General features: G+C 38.3%; 1 protein-coding gene across 4 annotated transcripts in view; it reads left to right on the top strand.

Annotated features, from left to right (window-relative positions):
- The window catches only part of LIN54 (lin-54 DREAM MuvB core complex component), a 74,010-nt gene that overhangs the window by 33,481 nt on the left and 21,081 nt on the right, over positions 1 to 19,448 (top strand). The gene's annotated exons all lie outside the window — the stretch shown is intronic.

The following is a 19,448-nucleotide window of genomic DNA, read 5'->3' on the forward strand; positions in this document are numbered from 1 at the left end:
AACCAGCTTTTAGTTTTATTGATCTTTGCTATCGTTTTCTTCATTTCTTTTTCATTTATTTCTGATCTGATTTTTATGATTTCTTTCTTTCTGCTAACTTGGGGTTTTTTTGTTCTTCTTTCTCTAATTGCTTTAGGTGCAAGGTTAGGTTGTTTATTCGAGATGTTTCCTGTTTCTTAAGGTAGGATTGTATTGCTATAAACTTCCCTCTTAGAACTTCTTTTGCTGCATCCCATAGGTTTTGGGTTGTCGTGTCTCCATTGTCATTTGTTTCTAGGTATTTTTTAATTTCCTCTTTGATTTCTTCAGTGATCACTTCATTATTAAGTAGTGTATTGTTTAGCCTCCATGGGTTTGTATTTTTTACAGATCTTTTCCTGTAATTGATATCTAGTCTCATAGCGTTGTGGTCAGAAAAGATACTTGATAAAATTTCAGTTTTCCTAAATTTACCAAGGCTTGATTTGTGACCCAAGATATGATCTATCCTGGAGAATGTTACATGAGCACTTGAGAAAAATGTGTATTCTGTTGTTTTTGCATGGAATGTCCTATAAATATCAATTAAGTCCATTTGGTTAATGTATCATTTAAAGCTTGTGTTTCCTTATTTATTTTCATTTTGGATGATCTGTCCATTGGTGAAAGTGGGGTGTTGAAGTCCCCTACTATCAATGTGTTAGTGTCGATTTCCCCTTTTATGGCTGTTAGTATTTGTCTTATGTATGGAGGTCCTCCTATGTTGGGTGCATAAATATTTACAATTGTTATACCTTCTTCTTGGATCGATCCCTTGATCATTATGTAGTATCCTTCTTTGTCTCTTCTAATAGTCTTTATTTTAAAGTCTATTTTGTCTGATATGAGAATTGCTACTCCAGCTTTCTTTTGGCTTCCATTTGCATGGAATATCTTTTTCCATCCCCTTACTTTCAGTCTGTATGTGTCTCTAGGTCTTAAGTGGGTCTCTTGTAGACAGCATATTTATGGATCTTGTTTTTGTATCCATTCAGCCAGTCTGTGTCTTTTGGGGGCAGCATTTAATCCATTTACATTTAAGGTAATTATTGATATGTATGTTTGTATTCCCATTTTCTTAATTGTTTTGGGTTCGTTATTGTATGTCTTTTCCTCCTCTTGTGTTTCTGCCTAGAGAAGTTCCTTTAGCATTTGTTGTAAAGCTGGTTTGGTGGTGCTGAACTCTCTCAGCTCTTGCTTGTCTGTAAAGGTTTTAATTTCTCCATCAAATCTGAGTGAGATCCTTGCTGGGTAGAGTAATCTTGGTTGCAGGTTTTTCTCCTTCATCACTTTAAATATGTCCTGCCAGTCCCTTCTGGCTTGCAGAGTTTCTGCTGAAAGATCAGCTGTTAACCTTATGGGGATTCCCTTGTGTGTTATTTGTTGTTTTTCCCTTGCTGCTTTTAATATGTTTTCTTTGTATTTAATTTTTGACAGTTTAATGTGTCTTCGCGTGTTTCTCCTTGGATTTATCCTGTATGGGACTCTCTGTGCTTCCTGGAGTTGATTAACTATTTCCTTTCCCATATTAGGGAAGTTTTCAACTATAATCTCTTCAAATATTTTCTCAGTCCGTTTCTTTTTCTCTTCTTCTTCTGGAACCCCTATAATTTGAATGTTGGTGCATTTAATGTTGTCCCAGAGGTCTCTGAGACTGTCCTCAGTTCTTTTCATTCTTTTTTCTTTATTCTGCTCTGCAGTAGTTATTTCCACTATTTTATCTAACAGGTCACTTATCCATTCTTCTGCCTCAGCTATTCTGCTATTGATCCAATCTAGAGTATTTTTAATTTCATTTATTGTGTTGTTCATCGTTGCTTGTTTTATCTTTATTTCTTCTAGGTCCTTGTTAAATGTTTCTTGCATTTTGTCCATTCTATTTCCAAGATTTTGGATCATCTTTACTATCATTATTCTGAATTCTTTTTCAGGTAGACTGCCTATTTCCTCTTCATTTGTTAGGTCTGGTGGGTTTTTATCTTGCTCCTTCATCTGCTGTGTGTTTTTCTGTCTTCTCATTTTGCTTATCTTACTGTGTTTGGGGTCTCCTTTTTGCAGGCTGCAGGTTCATAGTTCCCGTTGTTTTTGGTGTCCGTCCCCAGTGGCTAAATTTGGTTCAGTGGGTTGTGTAGGCTTCCTGGTGGAGGGGACTAGTGCCTGTGTTCTGGTGGATGAGGCTGGATCTTGTCTTTCTGGTGGGCAGGCCCACGTCTGGTGGTGTGTTTTGGGGTGTCTATGGACTTATGATTTTAGGCAGCCTCTCTGCTAATGGGTGGGGTTGTGTTCCTGTCTTGCTATTTGTTTGCCATAGGGTGTCCAGCACTGTAGCTTGCTGGTCGTTGAGTGAAGCTGGGTCTTGTTGTTGAGATGGAGATAACTGGGAGATTTTCGCCGTTTGATATTGTGTGGAGCTGGGAGGTCTCTTGTTGACCAGTGTCCTGAAGTTGGCTCTCCCACCTCAGAGGCACAGCACTGACTCCTGGCTGCAGCACCAAGAGCCTTTCATCCACACGGCTCAGAATAAAAGGGAGAACAAGTAGAAAGAAAGAAAGAAAAAGAAAGAAAGAGAGAGAGAGAGAGAGAGAGAGGAAGGAAGGAAGGAAGGAAGAAAAGAGAGAGAGGGAGGGAGGGAAGGCAGAAGGAAGGAAGATTATAAAATAAAATAAAGTAAGATAAAATAAAATAAAGTTATTAAAAATAATTATTAAGAAAAAAAAATTTTTTAAAGAAAAATCAAAAACAAAAACAGACGGATATGGCTTTCCTGGTGGCGCAGTGGTTGAGAGTCCGCCTGCCAATGCAGGGGACACGGGTTCGTGCCCTGGTCCGGGAATATCCCACATGCCGCAGAGCGGCTGGGCCCGTGAGCCATGGCCGCTGAGCCTGCGCGTCTGGAGCCTGTGCCTGGAGACTGTGCTCCGCAACGGGAGAGGCCACAACAGTGAGAGGCCCGCATACCGCAAAAAGAAAAAACAACGGATGGATAGAACCCAAGGACAAATGGTGAAAGCAAAGCTATACAGAGAAAATCTCACACAGAAGCATACACATACACACTCACAAAAAGAGGAAAAGGGGGAAAAAATAATAAATCTTGCTCTCAGAGTCCACCTCCTCAATTTGGGATGATTCGTTGTCTATTCATGTATTCCACAGATGCAGGGTACATCAAGTAGATTGTGGAGCTTTAATCCGCTGCCTCTTAGGCTGCTGGGAGAGATTTCCCTTTCTCTTCTTTGTTCTCACAGCTCCCAGGGGCTCAGCTTTGGATTTCGCCCCGCCTCTGCGTGTCGGTCGCGGGTGGGCGTCTGTTCTTCCCTCAGACAGGACGGGGTTAAAGGAGCCGCTGATACGGCGGCTCTGGCTCACTCAGGCCGGGGGGAGGGAGGGGCATGGAGTGCGGGGCGAGCCTGCGGCGGCAGAGGCCAGCATGAAGTTGCACCAGCCTGAGGCCTGCACAGGCTCCCCGGAAGGGAGGTGTGCATAGTGACCTGTGCTCGCACACTGGCTTCTTGGTGGCGGCAGCAGCAGCCTTAGTGTCTCATGCCCGTCTCTGGGGTCCGCGCTGTTAGCCACGGCTCGCGCCCGTCTTTAGAGCTCCTTTAAGCATCGCTCTTAATCCCCTCTCTTTGCGCACCAGGAAACAAAGAGGGAAGAAAAAGTCTCTTGCCTCTTCGGCAGGTCCAGACTTTTCCCCGGACTCCCTCCCGGCTAGCCGTGGTGCAGTAACCCCCTGCAGGCTGTGTTCACGCTGCCAACCCCAGTCCCGAGGCTCAGCTCCCAGCCCCGCCCACCCGGGCTGGTGAGTGCCGCGTCGGCACCTATCCTCTGCAGGAATCTTCCTGCTTTGCCCTCCGCACCCCTGTTGCTGCGCTCTCCTCCGCGGCTCCGAAGCTTCCCCTCTCGGCCACCCACAGTCTCCGCCTGGGAAGGGGCTTCCTAGTGTGTGGAAACCTTTCCTCCTTCACAGCTCCCTCCCACTGGTGCAGGTCCAGTCCCTATTCTTTTGTCTCTGTTTTTTTCTTTTGCCCTACCCAGGTACTTGGGGACTTTCTTGCCTTTTGGGATATCTGAGGTCTTCTGCCAGCATTCAGTAGGTGTTCTCTAGGAGTTGTTCCACGTGTAGATGTATTTCTGGTGTATCTGTGGGGAGGAAGGTGTTCTCCGTGTCTTACTAGTCCGCCATCTTCCCCCTCCTCTAAATCTTCCATCTTACTAGTTACTTTTTCTTTTTCCCATCTGTTTTTTTCTTTATTTCTTTTTAAATATTTATTTATTTATAATTTATAAGTTTTTTATTTTGGCTGTGCTGAGTCTTAGTTGCAGCATGCGGGATCTTTAGTTGCGGTACAAGGACTTGTTAGTTGCGATATGTGGGCTTTTTAGTTGCGGCATGCGAGATCTAGTTCCCCGACCTTGGATGGAACCTGGGCCCCCTACATTGGGAGCGGGACCAGCAGGGAGGTGCCTCTTTTTCTTTAACTTTTTTTCTGCCTTTTTTTTGGGAGCAAATTGAGTATTTTTTATGATTCTATTTTACCTGCACTATTGGCATATTATACTTTATTTTTTGGTTGCACTTGAGTCAAATATAAATTTTTGACTTATCACAGTTTACCTTCAAATTTATATCCCTTCGTGTAGGGTAAGAACCTTATATCGAGTGCTCCCAATTCCTCCCTCCCATCCTTTGAGCTATCATTGTTAAACATTTTACTTTTACATGTTATAAACTCCATAATAGATTTTACTGTTTTTGCTTTACACAAAATTACCTTTTAAAATGATTAAAAATTAAGAAAAACAAATCCTGTGTTTATTTTCATTTGAACTGAATCCTACATATGCTTTCTTTATGTAGGCCCCGATCTCTGTCTGGTATCAAACTCCTCCCTAAAGAACTATCTTTGATGTTTCTTTTAATGAAAATCTGCTTATAAGAAATTCTTTCAGCTTTTGTTTGCCTGAAGAAGTCTTATTTTGCCATTATTTTTGAAAGATATTTCTGCTAGGTAAAAGATTTTTGGTTGTCAGTTTTCCCCATACTTTAAAAATGTCAGTTTATTGACTTCTAGATTGCATAATTTCTGCTGAGAAATAATGTTGTAAGTTTTGTCTATTTTCTCCCTGTATATAATGTCTTTTTCTTCCTTTTCCTAGCTGCCGTCAAGATTTTCTCTTTATATTTGGATTTCTGTCGTTTGACTATTATGTGTCCAGATGTCTGTTTTGTTGTTGTTCTTTTCTTTTTAAAATATACATTTGTCTTGATTTTAAAGCTTCTCAGACCTTTGATTTATTGTCTTTTATTTTTGGAAAACTTTTGACCATATCTCTTCAAATCTTCTTCTGCCTTGTTTTTTCTCTCTTTTCATTCTAGAACTCCAGTTTCAAAAATGTTAGACTGAGATAGTTCCATAGCTCTTAGATGCTCTGTTCTGCCCCTCCCCCCGCCCCTGCCACTCCTTTTTCTTTGTGTTTCAGCTTGGATAATTTCTATTGACCTATCTTCAAATTAATTGATTCTTTCCTCAATTGCGTGGAGTCTACTAAAGGGCCCATTGAAGGACTTCTTCATCTCTGATCATTGTGTTTATTCTATTTCTAGCATTTCCATTTGGCTCTTTTTTATAGTTTCCATTTCTCTGCTGCATTTCCCCTCTGTTCATTGCAGTTGTCTTCGTTTCCTACTAGGTCTGTTAACATATTAATCATAGTTATCTTAAAGTCCTTATCTGATGGTTGCAACATCTAGGTTATCTTTAAGTCTGGCTTTCATTTTAGAATGGCCATCTGGGCTATTTTTTTTTTTTTTTAAAGCTTATACATCTAAGGTGGGGAAACTATATTCTATGAAAGGTAGATAACTTAGCACAAGGAGTGAAGCTGGGTTGTTGATTCATATCAAATCTGATCAGAAAGACTTCAGGATAGTTAAACTTTTGGATAACTGAAGTTCAAAAATGGTAAAAGTCTGCAGAGCTTGGGTCCTGGAAAATTGGATTAAAGAATTGAGGGTTAGAAACCTCAAAACCCTTTCTTTCTCACTAATTTGGTCTTAGAGTAAGTAAATACTTCAAAATGTCAGGCCTGTCACACTTTATGTAATGTTGATGGGTTCTTTTTTTTCCTGACTATCTTTATAATGAACATGAATACGTCTTCAAAATATACTACTCTTTTAAGAGTCTATGCAAATTATCCTGGACATCCTTGAATACACCTTATACATACTTCTTGTCAGTTTTTCTCTTCTACCCAGGGGAGTGCTCTTCTTTTTTGGCCTTATTTGGCAAACAGATTTTTCCTGTTTGCCCTGCCTATGGTAAGTAATTGAATCATCCCATAGCCATTTAGGGTGCAGAATGTACTTAACTCCCAGGGGAGGAATTTCAGAGCATAAGCTATGTGCAAATGGTTTAAGAAAAGTTTCTTACTTCTCTGAAATCTATGACCAGTATAACTTATTGAACTCTTTCTACTTCTAGGTCTTTTAGCTTGGGTAGAATTCTATAAAGCTTCTATAATTAAATTCTAGATTCAACATTTTACTATAGTTGCTTCATCATTTATTTACACATCCCTCTATCCAACTTTTTTTTTTTCTTTTCCGCTGTACGCGGGCCTCTCACTGTTGTGGCCTCTCCCGTTGCGGAGCGCAGGCTCCAGATGCGCAGGCTCAGCGGCCATGGCTCACAGGCCCAGCCGCTCAGCGGCATGTGGGATCTTCCCGGACCAGGGCACGAACCCGTGTCCCCTGCATCGGCAGGCGGATTCTCAACCACTGTGCCACCAGGGAAGTCCTATCCATCTTATTTTTAAAATGCATTTCAGAGTAAGTTGCCCATGTTCAGTATATGTCTCCCCAAATATTCCATCAAGCATACCGTTAACTAGAATTCACTACTTGTTTAGAGGGTTTTCTTTTTCCTTTTGAGGTAAAATTCACATATACTGAAATATGTAAATCTTAAACATTTGGATGTTTTCAGCTAAAATGCATATATCTATGCAACAAAAAAAACCTCTATTACGATAAAGAACATTATCACCTCAAGAAGTTAACAATTAAAATTTTTTTTTCCTATTTCTGAATGTATTAGGGTAAACAGTGCACCTGTCATTTGATAGGTTTTGGTAAAAAGCCTTTATTACCTATTTCCTAGAAACTGAGAAACAAACAACTGCAGATTATTAATTCTTTTGCTTGTAGTTCAGAGTTTCCCTTTTTTTTTCCCTAATAAATTGAAGGAGGACGTAAGTAAGTTTACAGATCATTAAAAATAATTTTTGATGGTAGAATACAATGTGATTTTTGTATAAAACTCAGGATTTCCAGGTATTAATGTATATTATTACAATAAATATCCTTCTGTTCATATAAACTTATTTGTGAAAATAATGTTTTTCACAATTTATAAAAACACAGGAATAGAATTGATGCTGAAATGTCTAGTGATGTGAAGTATTCATTTATGGATACAGGAAGTAATCTTTTAAAATGAGTCTGATCATCTTATTGAAAGATGCATTTCAATAAAGTCTTTTTATATTGTAATAATCACAATTTGTAATATATTTGTTGTTTTAAGTGTATACAATAATTGTATTATGAACTCAATCAAGACAAAATTATTTAACACTTAGAGCTTTACATAAATACATCTTTTTGTTTCAGAGAATTATGATAAAAGAATTTCAAGGATAAAAATGTTACACTAGAATAAAATTTTTAGAGGATATGGAATTCAAACACAAGTTCACAGAGGAAAAGGAATAATATAAATTTCTGACTGCTAAAGAGTTCTTTGTTTATATTTTAAAAAATATAATAGATACTTGTATCAAATCACTATGTTGATTTGATTCCATTGAATGCATTTTAAAAAGTAATGTGACAGTTTTACTTTTTAAATGCTAATATTTATAATGGGCTAGAAATTACAGTAAACTGAGTGAAGTTCTCAGTCTCCCTGAAGGTTATCTCCACTCCAGCCAACTGGAAGGGAAAACACATGGAAAAGCACATGTTGGGAGGCTTTTATGGACCAGACCAGATGGATGTTGCATCGTTCACTAGCTAAAGCTCAGTCTTGTAGGCTTACCTTACTACAAGGGAGCCTAGGAAATATAATCTGGCTATATGCCTAGGAAGCAGAAGAGAATATGGATTTTGGTTAGCAGTAAGCAGTCTGTAGTGTAATCATCCATATGTAGTGTAGTAGTGCTGTATTAACAAAGGTAGTTGACATTAGTTAGGCAGGAAACTGGAAGTCTGAACAATAATGAAGATTTCCTGTTATAAAGAGTCACTCTTCCATTCTCCATTTTTGAGTGGCTATCAATATTTATTGAGGTCCATGTGTGCTATGTGCTGAGGCTGTGGGAACTATGGAAGAGCTTATAGTGGTTGGGCAGACAAAATTCAATGCATGTAAAACAATAATGAACAATGAAATAGATGCTAAGTTGTGTGGTATAGACAAGGTGGTATGAAACTAAAGAGAAAAGAAAAAGAGAAGTCCTGACGTCCCTTCATTCACCACTCAGCAGTGCCTGCGCTGTGTTAGGGACTGTATTCTTTGGGGAAATAGAAGAGAGCAAAAGTAGACGTGTGGAACCTAAGGTCTATGGAGGTGTGGAAGGGAATGTGACAGAAATGAATTAAATGATATACAAAAATATAAAATTACAAAAGACATGTGATGTCATGAGATCCTATATAAGGGGATTCAACCACAGTTGGGATGATTAGAGAGGGCATCCCTGAGCTAAGGGTTTTTTATGGGTAGAATTAGAGTGGATGTCAGCCACAAGAGTGAAGGACTAGAGGTAATTATACATATGATGAACACATATGTATACGTATGAGAGTACATACATACAGAGTACTAAGACACCTACTCTGATTAGAATTAGTAATCCTTTGCAGGGAATGGAGAACATAAAAAGATACGTTTAGATCATGGATAATTTTCAAAAGCAAGCAAATTTAAACTTAATTTTGTCATTAAATGGAGACTCATGAAATGTTTCTAAGGCAACAAGAGATATAATAAAAGTATGAAAGTGAGGTTTGCAAAAAAATTACTTAGGCAGTGTTTGTGTGGTAGACTCAAGGCAGGTAGAGACGAATCATAAAGCTGATTTTGAATTTGTTTTGCAAATATCCAGGCAAGAAGTGATATGAGCAATGACAGTATTGGAAAGTTGAGAGTTAGAACAGTTTTGGGACAGAGGTTTCAGAAGCTGATAACTTCTTCTTTTGCTGTGAAGCTCTTAAATGTTTGAGTTAGGGGATGGTCCAGTGAGTACAGTTTGAAGTGAAGGGAATCTGTTTTCCTGACAAACTTTAACACAGGTTGTAAGATTGATAAGAGTTAGAGTTGAGGTGACTGCAGGTTGTAAGGTCCCATTGATTCTGTCGCCTGAATTATTTTGTACGTATGTAGCTTCTCATGTCAGCACCCATTAGCCAGGATAAAGGAGTAGAAGGAGTAAATGACTGAGAATTTACTTCTTCTCTATGTTATATTGTTTTTGTTTTTATGCTTTTATAATTATGTTGTTTGAATACCTGTGGGGCCTGTTGCTGTATTATTAACAGCTTTTTTACTATAGAAATTTAAAATATATTTAAAAAGTTAGAATAGTAAAATTAACTCCCATGTACCCTTCATCCAACTTTGGAATTATCCACTTAATCTTGTTATCATCTTTAACTCTCTTCCCACTTTTTTTTTTTAAAGTAAATCATGTCATTTTATCTGTAGATATTTCTTTATGTATATAAAAGATAAGGACACTTTTTTTTTAACTTATCCACATTCCTTTAATGCCATTAAATACCTAGTTAATTCACATTTCCCCAGTCATCTTAAATTTTTACAGTGTGTTTGAATTCGGGATTCAGATAAGTTTGTGAATGATTGATATTTCTCTTACTTTCTTCATTTTCCTTTTTTCCTCTTGCCTTTAAAAAAAACATCAAGGGGCTTCCCTGGTGGCGCCATGGTTGAGAGTCCGCCTGCCGATGCAGGGGACACGGGTTCATGCCCCGGTCCGGGAAGATCCCACAGGCCGCAGAGCGGCTGGGCCCGTGAGCCATGGCCGCTGAGCCTGCGCGTCCGGAGCCTGTGCTCCACAACGGGAGAGGCCACAACAGTGAGAGGCCCGCGTACCGCAAAAAAACAAAACAAAACATCAGGTTGTTTATATCCTGTAGTTTTTCATAGCCTGGAGTTTGCTGGTTGCATCCCTATGGTGCCGTTTAGTTTTGAAAATTTTTGGAATAGAACTCAGATGGCTCCTACATCTTTAGACCTTAGCATGTGTTTTGCAGGTATTTTCTCCCAGTCTTTGGCTTGTCTTTTTATTCTTTTAACAGTGTCTTTTACAAAGCAGAAATTTTTAATTTTAATGAAGTTTGCCTTATCAACTTTGTCTTTCATGGACTGTACTTTTGGTATTGTATCTAAAAAGCCGTCACCAAATCCAAGGTAACCTAATTTTTCTCCTATTATCGTACAGGAGATTTATAGTTTAGTTTTATAGTTTTAGGACCATGATCCATATGTGACAGATGTTAAGATTTGTGTTGAAATTCACTTTTTTGCATGTGAATGTCCTGTTGTTCAACACCATTCGTTGAAAAGACTATCCTTTCTCCATAGAATTGCCTTTACTCCTTAGAGATGAGTTGACTGTATTTGTGTGGGTCTACTTCTGTGCTCTCCTGTTTGTCATTTTTAGTCTTTGCCAAGCTGATTAAAATATCTCACATAGATTTGTATTTTTAAAAATTGTTCATATTTTTGTGTCTTCTGGACTCCTCTTCTGAACTCTGATGCCCTTTGGGTGATTTGTCTTTTTTTTTGCTTGCTTGGCATGTTAAGGAAAGTACTCCTTTGTTATCAATGTGGTTACAAACGTTTTTCCCAGTTGGCGTTGTCTTTTTTTTCTTGCAGACATTCTGCACATTAAATTTGTCAAAATAGTGTCTTCAAGTATGAATTTTGAGTTTTTGAGCTATGCTTAGATAAGTCTTCCTTACTCCAATATTTTAAAATATTTATCCATTAAAAAATCATTATTTGGTTTTACTTTATGTAATTATTTTACATATAATATTCTTTTACTACAAATTAAGTACAAGAACAGATAGACTTATTCTTGTTTTTTAAACTTCATGGAATGGTTCAATTAATATTAGCCTCTGTATCAGTTTGATCCTGACTGATTTTTATAACCCATCTTGCAAGGTGGGTATCTAATTTTTGTATTGTGGTAAAATAATGCAACATAAAAATTACCATCTTTATGTACATTTTTCAGTGGTATTAAGTGCATTCGTATCGTTGTGCAATCATCTCTACAGTCCATCTCCAGAGCTCTTTCCATCTTGGAAAACTGCAACTCTAAACCCATTCTTCTCTCTCCCTAGCCCTTGGCAGTCACTATTCTACTTTCTGTCTCTGTGATTTTAGCTACTCTACTTCATAAAACTGGGATCATACATTATTTGTCCTTTATTTGTGATTGGCTTATTTTACTTAGCATAATGTCCTCAAAGTTCACCAGTCAGAATTTCCTGCCTTTTTAAGGCTGAATAATATTCCATTGTATGTATATTCATTTGTGGATGAACACTTGGATTGTTTCCATATTTTAGCTCGTGTGAGTAATGTTGCTATGAACATGGGTGTACAGATACTTCTTGGAGACCCTGCTTTCAATTCTTTTGAATGTATACCCACAAGCTGAATTTCTGGATCATGTGGTAATGCTATAATATTTAATTTTTTGAAGAACCACCATACCGTTTTCCACAATGGCTGTACTGTTTTACATTCCCATCAATAATGCACAAGGGTTCATATTCTTCATATCCTTGCCAACACTGTTTTTCTTTTTCTTTTTGTCTATTCTCCATTTATGTATTGAAACTGGACTTTGGGGGGGGAATAGCAGTATTGAAAATGCCCTCGTTCTTTTGTTACATCCAAGAAGCTCTGCTAAGATACTCAGTGAGAACATTTACGGATGAGATAAAGAGGGGCCTATGAAATCCTGAAATTACAGGCTGAATTCTATATGCTTTTGTGCCTTTTCCTGGAGAAACTTCCATTGATTTAATTAGATTATGGGGAGTGGTGGGAAAGGGCAGAACAGGAAAGAAAGAGGGGAGGGAAAGAGGCGCATACATGGTGGGAGAAGGCAGCGCTGTGAGGTTAGGTTAGGGAATTCGCATCTGGATGCTGCGGCCCCAGGTGCGCGTCCACCTGCAGGTCGTGGCGCCATGCGGTGCATTCCCGCCCGCCGACGCTGGAGGGCGCGCCCGCGCACAGCCCGCCCTGCACGGACCCCGGAGACGCTCGAAGGGGCCGACAGGGGGCGCTGTAAAGGACGGAGGGAGCCCAACCCGGCGACTCTGAGCCCAGCCACCTTCCCCGTGGAGGGAGGCTCTGCGACCCTGGGTCTGGTGGGCGGGGCCGAAGGGAGGTTTTCCCTGCGCACTGGGGGAAGAGACCCCACCTCTTCCAAATCCTGAGGTCGCCTTTTGCTTTGGGGGCACTGGAGGGAGCATTGCCCCGAGTCCAGTGACCTTTGCAAAATCGTCTCAGGTTGTCTCGGAGGCAGGTGTCCCTGGATTACAATCTCAGCTCTTCACTTCGCTGTGTGACCTTGGACAAGGAATCCACCTCTCTGAACCTCAGTTCCCTCCACCCCTAAAATGGGAATAATGACCATACCCAGATGGTACAGCCGGGGCAAGAATTAAATGAGACTCTGTGCCTGCAGGGCACCCACGTAGCAGGGCACCTGGTACATGGTAAATTCTCAAACTACTATCTTACTATTATTAGTATTACCTATCATTGTTACTACAGTATTACTACTATATGATTACTATTACTGTATTACTATATTATTGTATTTATACATTGGGCTGCAGTTTGGCCATTCTAGATATCTGTCTCAAAAGACCCGTGCTTTTGGTTAGAACACGTAGTTCTAAAGCTTTTTAATCTTTTCCATTCTTAAAAGTTATCCAAGGGCCTAAAGTGTTTCTGTTTTTGTGCAATTCACTCCCATGCCATTGAATTTCACCCCATTTAAATTGATCTGGCCAAAATACCTCTGTGGGCAGAGCGATCAGATGAAGACTCAGGATTGCTGGCTTGAAAGATTCCTGCCGGCTTCTTGCAGGAAAGAGAAAGAAAAGCCAGCCTCTTCAAGGATAACCCCAAAGGCCATGTGGCCCAAAGGCCCCAGGCTGGGAGGCAGGCAGTCTGGGTTCCGATTCTGGTTCTGCCTGCGTGACTTCAGCAGGGTGCTCCGTCTCTGAATGTGTGCTCAGCTGGACACGAGGAGGTCAGTGGATTCGCATCCTTTTGGTTCCTGCAGCTGTGGTGACCTGGCTCCTGGTTCTCCCTTACCTATTAGAAGATTCTGGTATTTGCACGGATGTGTGGTTCCGAAGAAGGAGAAACCAGCCGTTGCCAACCTCAAGGGGAGGACATGGATTCACAAAGTCCTCTGTTGGACTTAAGTTCAGCCACTGCCCACACATGACCTTGGCAAGTTACTCCTTATTCCTGCCCCAGGGGTCAGCATGTGGTGACATTCAGGGTTGGACATGTGTCCTTCAATCTTCACTTTCAGCTGGCGTCCCAGCCCGAAGCCCTGCAGAGAGAGAAGTGGCCAGAGGTGTCCATCAGCTGGAGCTCAGGGTCACCAGGGACCATGTTATGAAGGGAAAAGTGTCCAGCACTGATTGAAGTCAGGCTCTGGTCAAAGGCAAGTCCACCTTCCTCTATGGAGCCCTTCTCCAGCTGAGCAAGGTCACAGTGCCCTCTGCAAGGACTCTGGATAACCTAAGACTGGGTTCATGTCGAAGTCCATCCCTCTCTAGCTGTGCAAAGTTGATGTGATGGCCTAACCTCTGAGCCTCAGTTTCCTCCACTGGAAAATGAGGGTGTTGATTCTCCAAACTGATGACACAAACATCACCCATGGAGCACTCCCCCACCCCGCCCTCTCACTGTGCTCGGGTTTAGATGCTTCAGTCCTGGTGTTGCTTTCTTCTTCTCCGTAATCAGGAGAACTGATACATTCTGTCCACCATCAAAGCTGAAGGTCAGGAGTTTAAATTGTGAACTAAGCTCCAAGATAAATGTGTCTCTGCACCCCAATGTTCATAACAACACTATTTACAATAGCCAAGACAGAGAAGCAACCTAAGTGTCCATCAACAGATGAATGGATTAAAAAGATGTGGCACATATATATATAGTGGAATACCACTCAGCCATAAAAAGGAACGAAACAATGCCACTTGCAGCAACTTGCATGGACCTAGAGACTATCACATTAACTGCAAGTCAGACAGAGAAAGACAAATACCATGTGATATTGCTTATATGTGGAATCTAAAAAAAAAAAAGGTACAAATGAACTTATTTACAAATTAGAAATAGACTCACAGACAGAAAACAAACATGGTTACCAAAGGGGAAAGGAGGGGGAAGGATAAAGTAGGAGCTTGGAATTAACAGGTACACACTACTATATATAAAATAGATAAACAACAAGGTCCTACTATACTGCACAGGGAACTATATTCAATATCTTGTAATAACCTGTAATGGAAAAGAATCTGAAAAAGAATCGATTCATATTATATTATATTATAACTGAATTACTTTGCTGTACACCTGAAACCAACACATTTCAAATCAACTATACTTCAATTTTTAAAAAGGATACAACACTTTTTCTGATAGTAGCCATCCTAATGGATGTGAGGTGGTACATCATTGGAGTTTTCATTTGCATTTCACTAATGATTAGTGATGTTTGAGTATCTTTTCATGTATTTATTGGTCATTGTATATCTTCTTTGGAGAAATGTCTATTCAAATTCTTGGCCCATTTTTGAATTGATTTGTTTGAGTTCTAGAAGTTCCCTATATATTCTGGATCTTAATCCCTCATCAGATATATGATTTGCAAATTTCTCCTATTCTGTGAGTTACCATTTTACTCTGTTGACAGTATCTTTTGAGACCCAAAGTTTAAAAATTTTTAGGAAGTCCGGTTTGTCTGTGTTTTCTTTCTTGCCTGTGCCTTTGGCATCATCTAATAAGTCATTGCCAAATCCAATATTGTGAAGCTTCTGCCCTGTGTTGTCTTCTAAGAGTTTTCTAGTTTTAGGTCTTACAATTAGGTTATGGATCCCTTTTGAGTTGTTTTTTGTATATGATGTTGGGAAAGGCTCCAGCATCATTCTTCTGCATGTCGTTATCCAGTTTTCCCAGCACCATTTGTTAAGAAGACTGTCTTTTCCACATTGAATGGTCTTGGCACCCTTGTTGAAAATCATTTGACCAGGTATGCACATGTTTATTTCTGGACTCTATTCTGTTTTATTGGTTTATATGTCTGGCTTTATGCCAGTATTGGCCTTATTTTTTAGGTTAAATCTTTGACCTATTTGGAATTTGTTACAAGGAATGAGTTACAGGTATTCAGCTTTTTTTTGTCAGACTAAATGGCTAATCCATACCACTTATTAAATAACTCTCACTCTCCATTGATGCCAGATTTCATCATGAACTTTTCCAATATACGGGTCCCTTTATCTATTCCTTTGATCTTTAGCACTCTGTTCTTAGGCTAATCCCATATTTTTTGATTTACCCTATCTTGATAGTACATTTTAATCCTTAGTAGGGCTGGTTTCTGATTTGATTTTTGTTTGTTTGTTTCGGCCATGCTGCACGGCTTGCGGGATCTTAGTTCCCCCACCAGAGATTGAACATGTGCCCCCTGCAGTGGAAGTGTGGAGTCCTAACCACTGGACCGCCAGGGAATTCCCTGGTTTCTGACTTTTTTAAAGCTGATGCCTTATAGAGCACATTGTCTAAACTTGCCAGATATGGTCATTTGACCCTTTTCTTGAATTCTTCCATAGATACTAACACATCACTTTAAAATTACTTATCTTTGTCACTATAACTCATGACTATGAATAAAACATAAGTTAATATCCATGAAAAATTTGCAAATGAATACCTTAACCTATTTCATATTATTTCACCAGTCAGTAAATCAGTGTTGAAAGTTCTGGTACCCATCTCAAGGTTTGACTCTGTCTTTAGTCACATATATTTATCTTTTCTCATTTTCTCATTTGTCTCTTTTAGCTTGAAAGCATTTTAAAACTTTTTAATTTGATTCTTGGTAGGTTTATTTATTTTAGTAACCTAAAGTTTGGGAATTAGGATAATATATAAACATAGTTTTTCCATGAAGTTAAGGTCTATAAACATTCTGTCACAAATTTTTTTTAAAAGCATATTAAGATGGAACCCTATAAATTCCTGATTTCAAACTATATTGCAAAACTATAGTAATCAAAACAGTGTGGTATTGGTATAAACAAAGATAAATTGATCAATGGAACAGAATAGAGAGCCCAGAGATAAACCCACACATATGTGATCAATTAATTTGCAACAAAGGAGCCAAGAATATACAGTGGGTGTTGGGAAGACCAGACAGCCACGTGCAAATAATGAAACTGAACCACTATCTTATACCATACACAAAAATTAACTCAAAATGGATTAAAGACTTGAACGTAAGACCTGAAACTATAAAACTCCTAGAAGAAAACGTAGGAGGTAAGCTCCTTGACATTGGTTTTGGCAGTGACTTTTTGGATTTGACACCAAAAGCAAAGGCAACAAAAGCAAAAGTAGGTGGGACTACATCAAACTAAAAAGTGTCTCTATAGCAAAGGAAGCCATCAACAAAATGAAAAGGCAGCCTACAGAATGGGAGAAATTATTTGCAAATCACATATCTTATAAGGGGTTAAAATTCAAAACATATAAAGAACATATACAACTCAATTAAAAAACAACCTGATCCAAAAATGGGCAGAGGAACTGAATAGACATTTTTCCAAAGAAGACATACAAATGGCCAACAGGCACATGAAAAAGTGCTGAACATCACTAACCATCAGGAAAATACAAATCAAAACCACAATGAGATATCACCTCACACCAGTTAGAATGACTATTACCAAAAAGAGGAAGAACTAGCAAGTGTTGGCAAGGATGTGGAGAAAAGGGACCCCTGGTGCACTGTTGGTGGGACTGTAAATTGGTGTAGCCACTATGGAAAACAGTGTAAAGTTTCTTAAAAAAACTAAAAATAGAACTATCATATCACCCAGCAATTTCATTCCTGGATATCTACCCAGAAAAAATGAAAACACTAATTTGGAAAGATACATGCACCCCAGTGTTCAAAGCTGCAATATTTACAGTAGTCAAGACATGGAAACAACCTAAGTGTCTATCTACAGATGAATGGATAAAGAAAATGTGATACACACAACACACAGACATAGACATATATACAGTGGAATATTATTCAGCCATAAAGAAGAATGAAGTCCTGACATTTGTGACAACATGGATGAACCTCGAGGGCATTATGCTAAGTGAAATAAGTCAGACAGAGAAAGACAAATACTGTGTGATCTCATTTATATATGGAATCCAAAAAAAAAGGAAGAACTCATAGATACAGAGAACAGATTGGTGGTTGCCAGAGGCAGGGTGTTTGGTCGAAAAGAGTGAAGGTGGTCAAAAGGTACAAACTTCCAGTCATAAGATAAATAAGTTCTGGGGATGTAATGTACAGCATGGTGACTATAGATAAGGTTGTATTATATATTTGGAAGTTGCTAAGAGAGTAGATCTTAAAAGTTCTCATCACAAGAAAAAAATTTATAATTATGTGCAGTGATGGATGTTAACTAAACTTATTGTGGTAATCAGTTTGCAATATATACATATCAGGTCATAATGTTGTACACCTAAAACTAACATAATGTTATATGTCAACTATATTTCAATAAAAAAGAAAAACATCAGATCCTCTTATGAAATTATGCAAAAATGAGTGACCAAGGTACTTAGCTCTAAAACCTAGTCTTAAGTCATATTCTATGTAGAAATGCATATGAATTGCAACTTTAAGAGATTTCACCAATATGACTTTCAAGGTGCAGGGTACTTAGGATTCATTGTACTTCTACCATTCTTTAGCACAACTTCTGTGAAAAACTCTTTCCTGTCAGGTGTCATTACATGATACTTTCTCTTGCACCAGTATGTTACATTCACATTAAAAAAAAAAAAGAGAGAATCGTTTTCTCCCCAAAAAGCTATTGTTAAGTAAGTTTGGGAAACACCCTGTACCATACCCATCTAGGAGTTTTGTCATGCTCATTAGCATTTTAAAGACTAAGAATTCCCATAGCAAAGACCTTTGTCTAACTTTGTTTACCTCAGGGTTTCATAATTAATGTGACAGAAGTAGGTTGTTTCATGTAATATCTGATTTTGAAGAGCTTATGTTTAATGAAACAAACGCACTATAGTAAATGCTACCCAACCAGCATATGATTTTCTAGTAGATTAAACAAATAACAACTTAATGTCTGTTCAGAACAGCAAAATTTGTGCAGGTGTCCTAAAGCAGTATGTGAATTTCATTTAGTGGTAATATTCTCTCCATACAAATAGAGACAAAATATAAAGAAGTGTTAGGTTGCTCGCCAGAATACATACAAGATTGAGACAAATTGGAACCAAAGCTCATATGTCCAAACAATGATGTCTAGGCTGTGTTTACAAACAGAACCAAATTTCAAAGTGTACTCCCAGCCCCCCCAAAAAAAGCAAACATATTTATATGGAATCCCACAAATTCAGTGTTTGGATATTGGTTGAGCTGTCTGTCAATCTCCAACTTCACCAAATAGGAATCCTCATTTACAGAACAGGAAGAGTGTTTTATTTTTCCTTTTTTTTAAAAAAAATTACCAAAAAAAAAAAAAAATTTAATTAAAAAAATTTTTTTAGGTAAATCTTCAATTAAGCAAGGACTTCTGGCATTTGCTAATTGGAAAATAATAAAGAAATTTATTTATATAATTTATATAATATATATTTATTTATATATTTTATATAATATATTTATTTTATATTATATATATAATAATATATATATATAATTTATATTATATTTATATAATTTATATAATATATTTATATAATTATTTATATAATTATGACATAAATGTGTAAATAGAAATGGCTTAGGAAATAGTACAGATTTTTTAAAAAATCTTTCAAGTCCACGTTTTTCTGGACAATTACCAATACATGTTAAATGTAGCTATTTTGAATTTAAATTAAGATATTTGCTTTTTTAACCCAACTGTCAAGGGTGTAAATCAGGAAATAGCAATAACTGAATATTTCTCTTGAATGTACATGAACTGTTTTTCTGGTAATGTGGTATGTTCAGAGAGGCATTCACATGGAGTTTCTCAGGCTACTTTA

Source organism: Monodon monoceros, unplaced genomic scaffold (assembly GCF_005190385.1).
Source record: "Monodon monoceros isolate NGI ecotype Baffin Bay Population unplaced genomic scaffold, NGI_Narwhal_1 Super_Scaffold_20, whole genome shotgun sequence".
NCBI classification, from domain to species: domain Eukaryota; kingdom Metazoa; phylum Chordata; class Mammalia; order Artiodactyla; family Monodontidae; genus Monodon; species Monodon monoceros.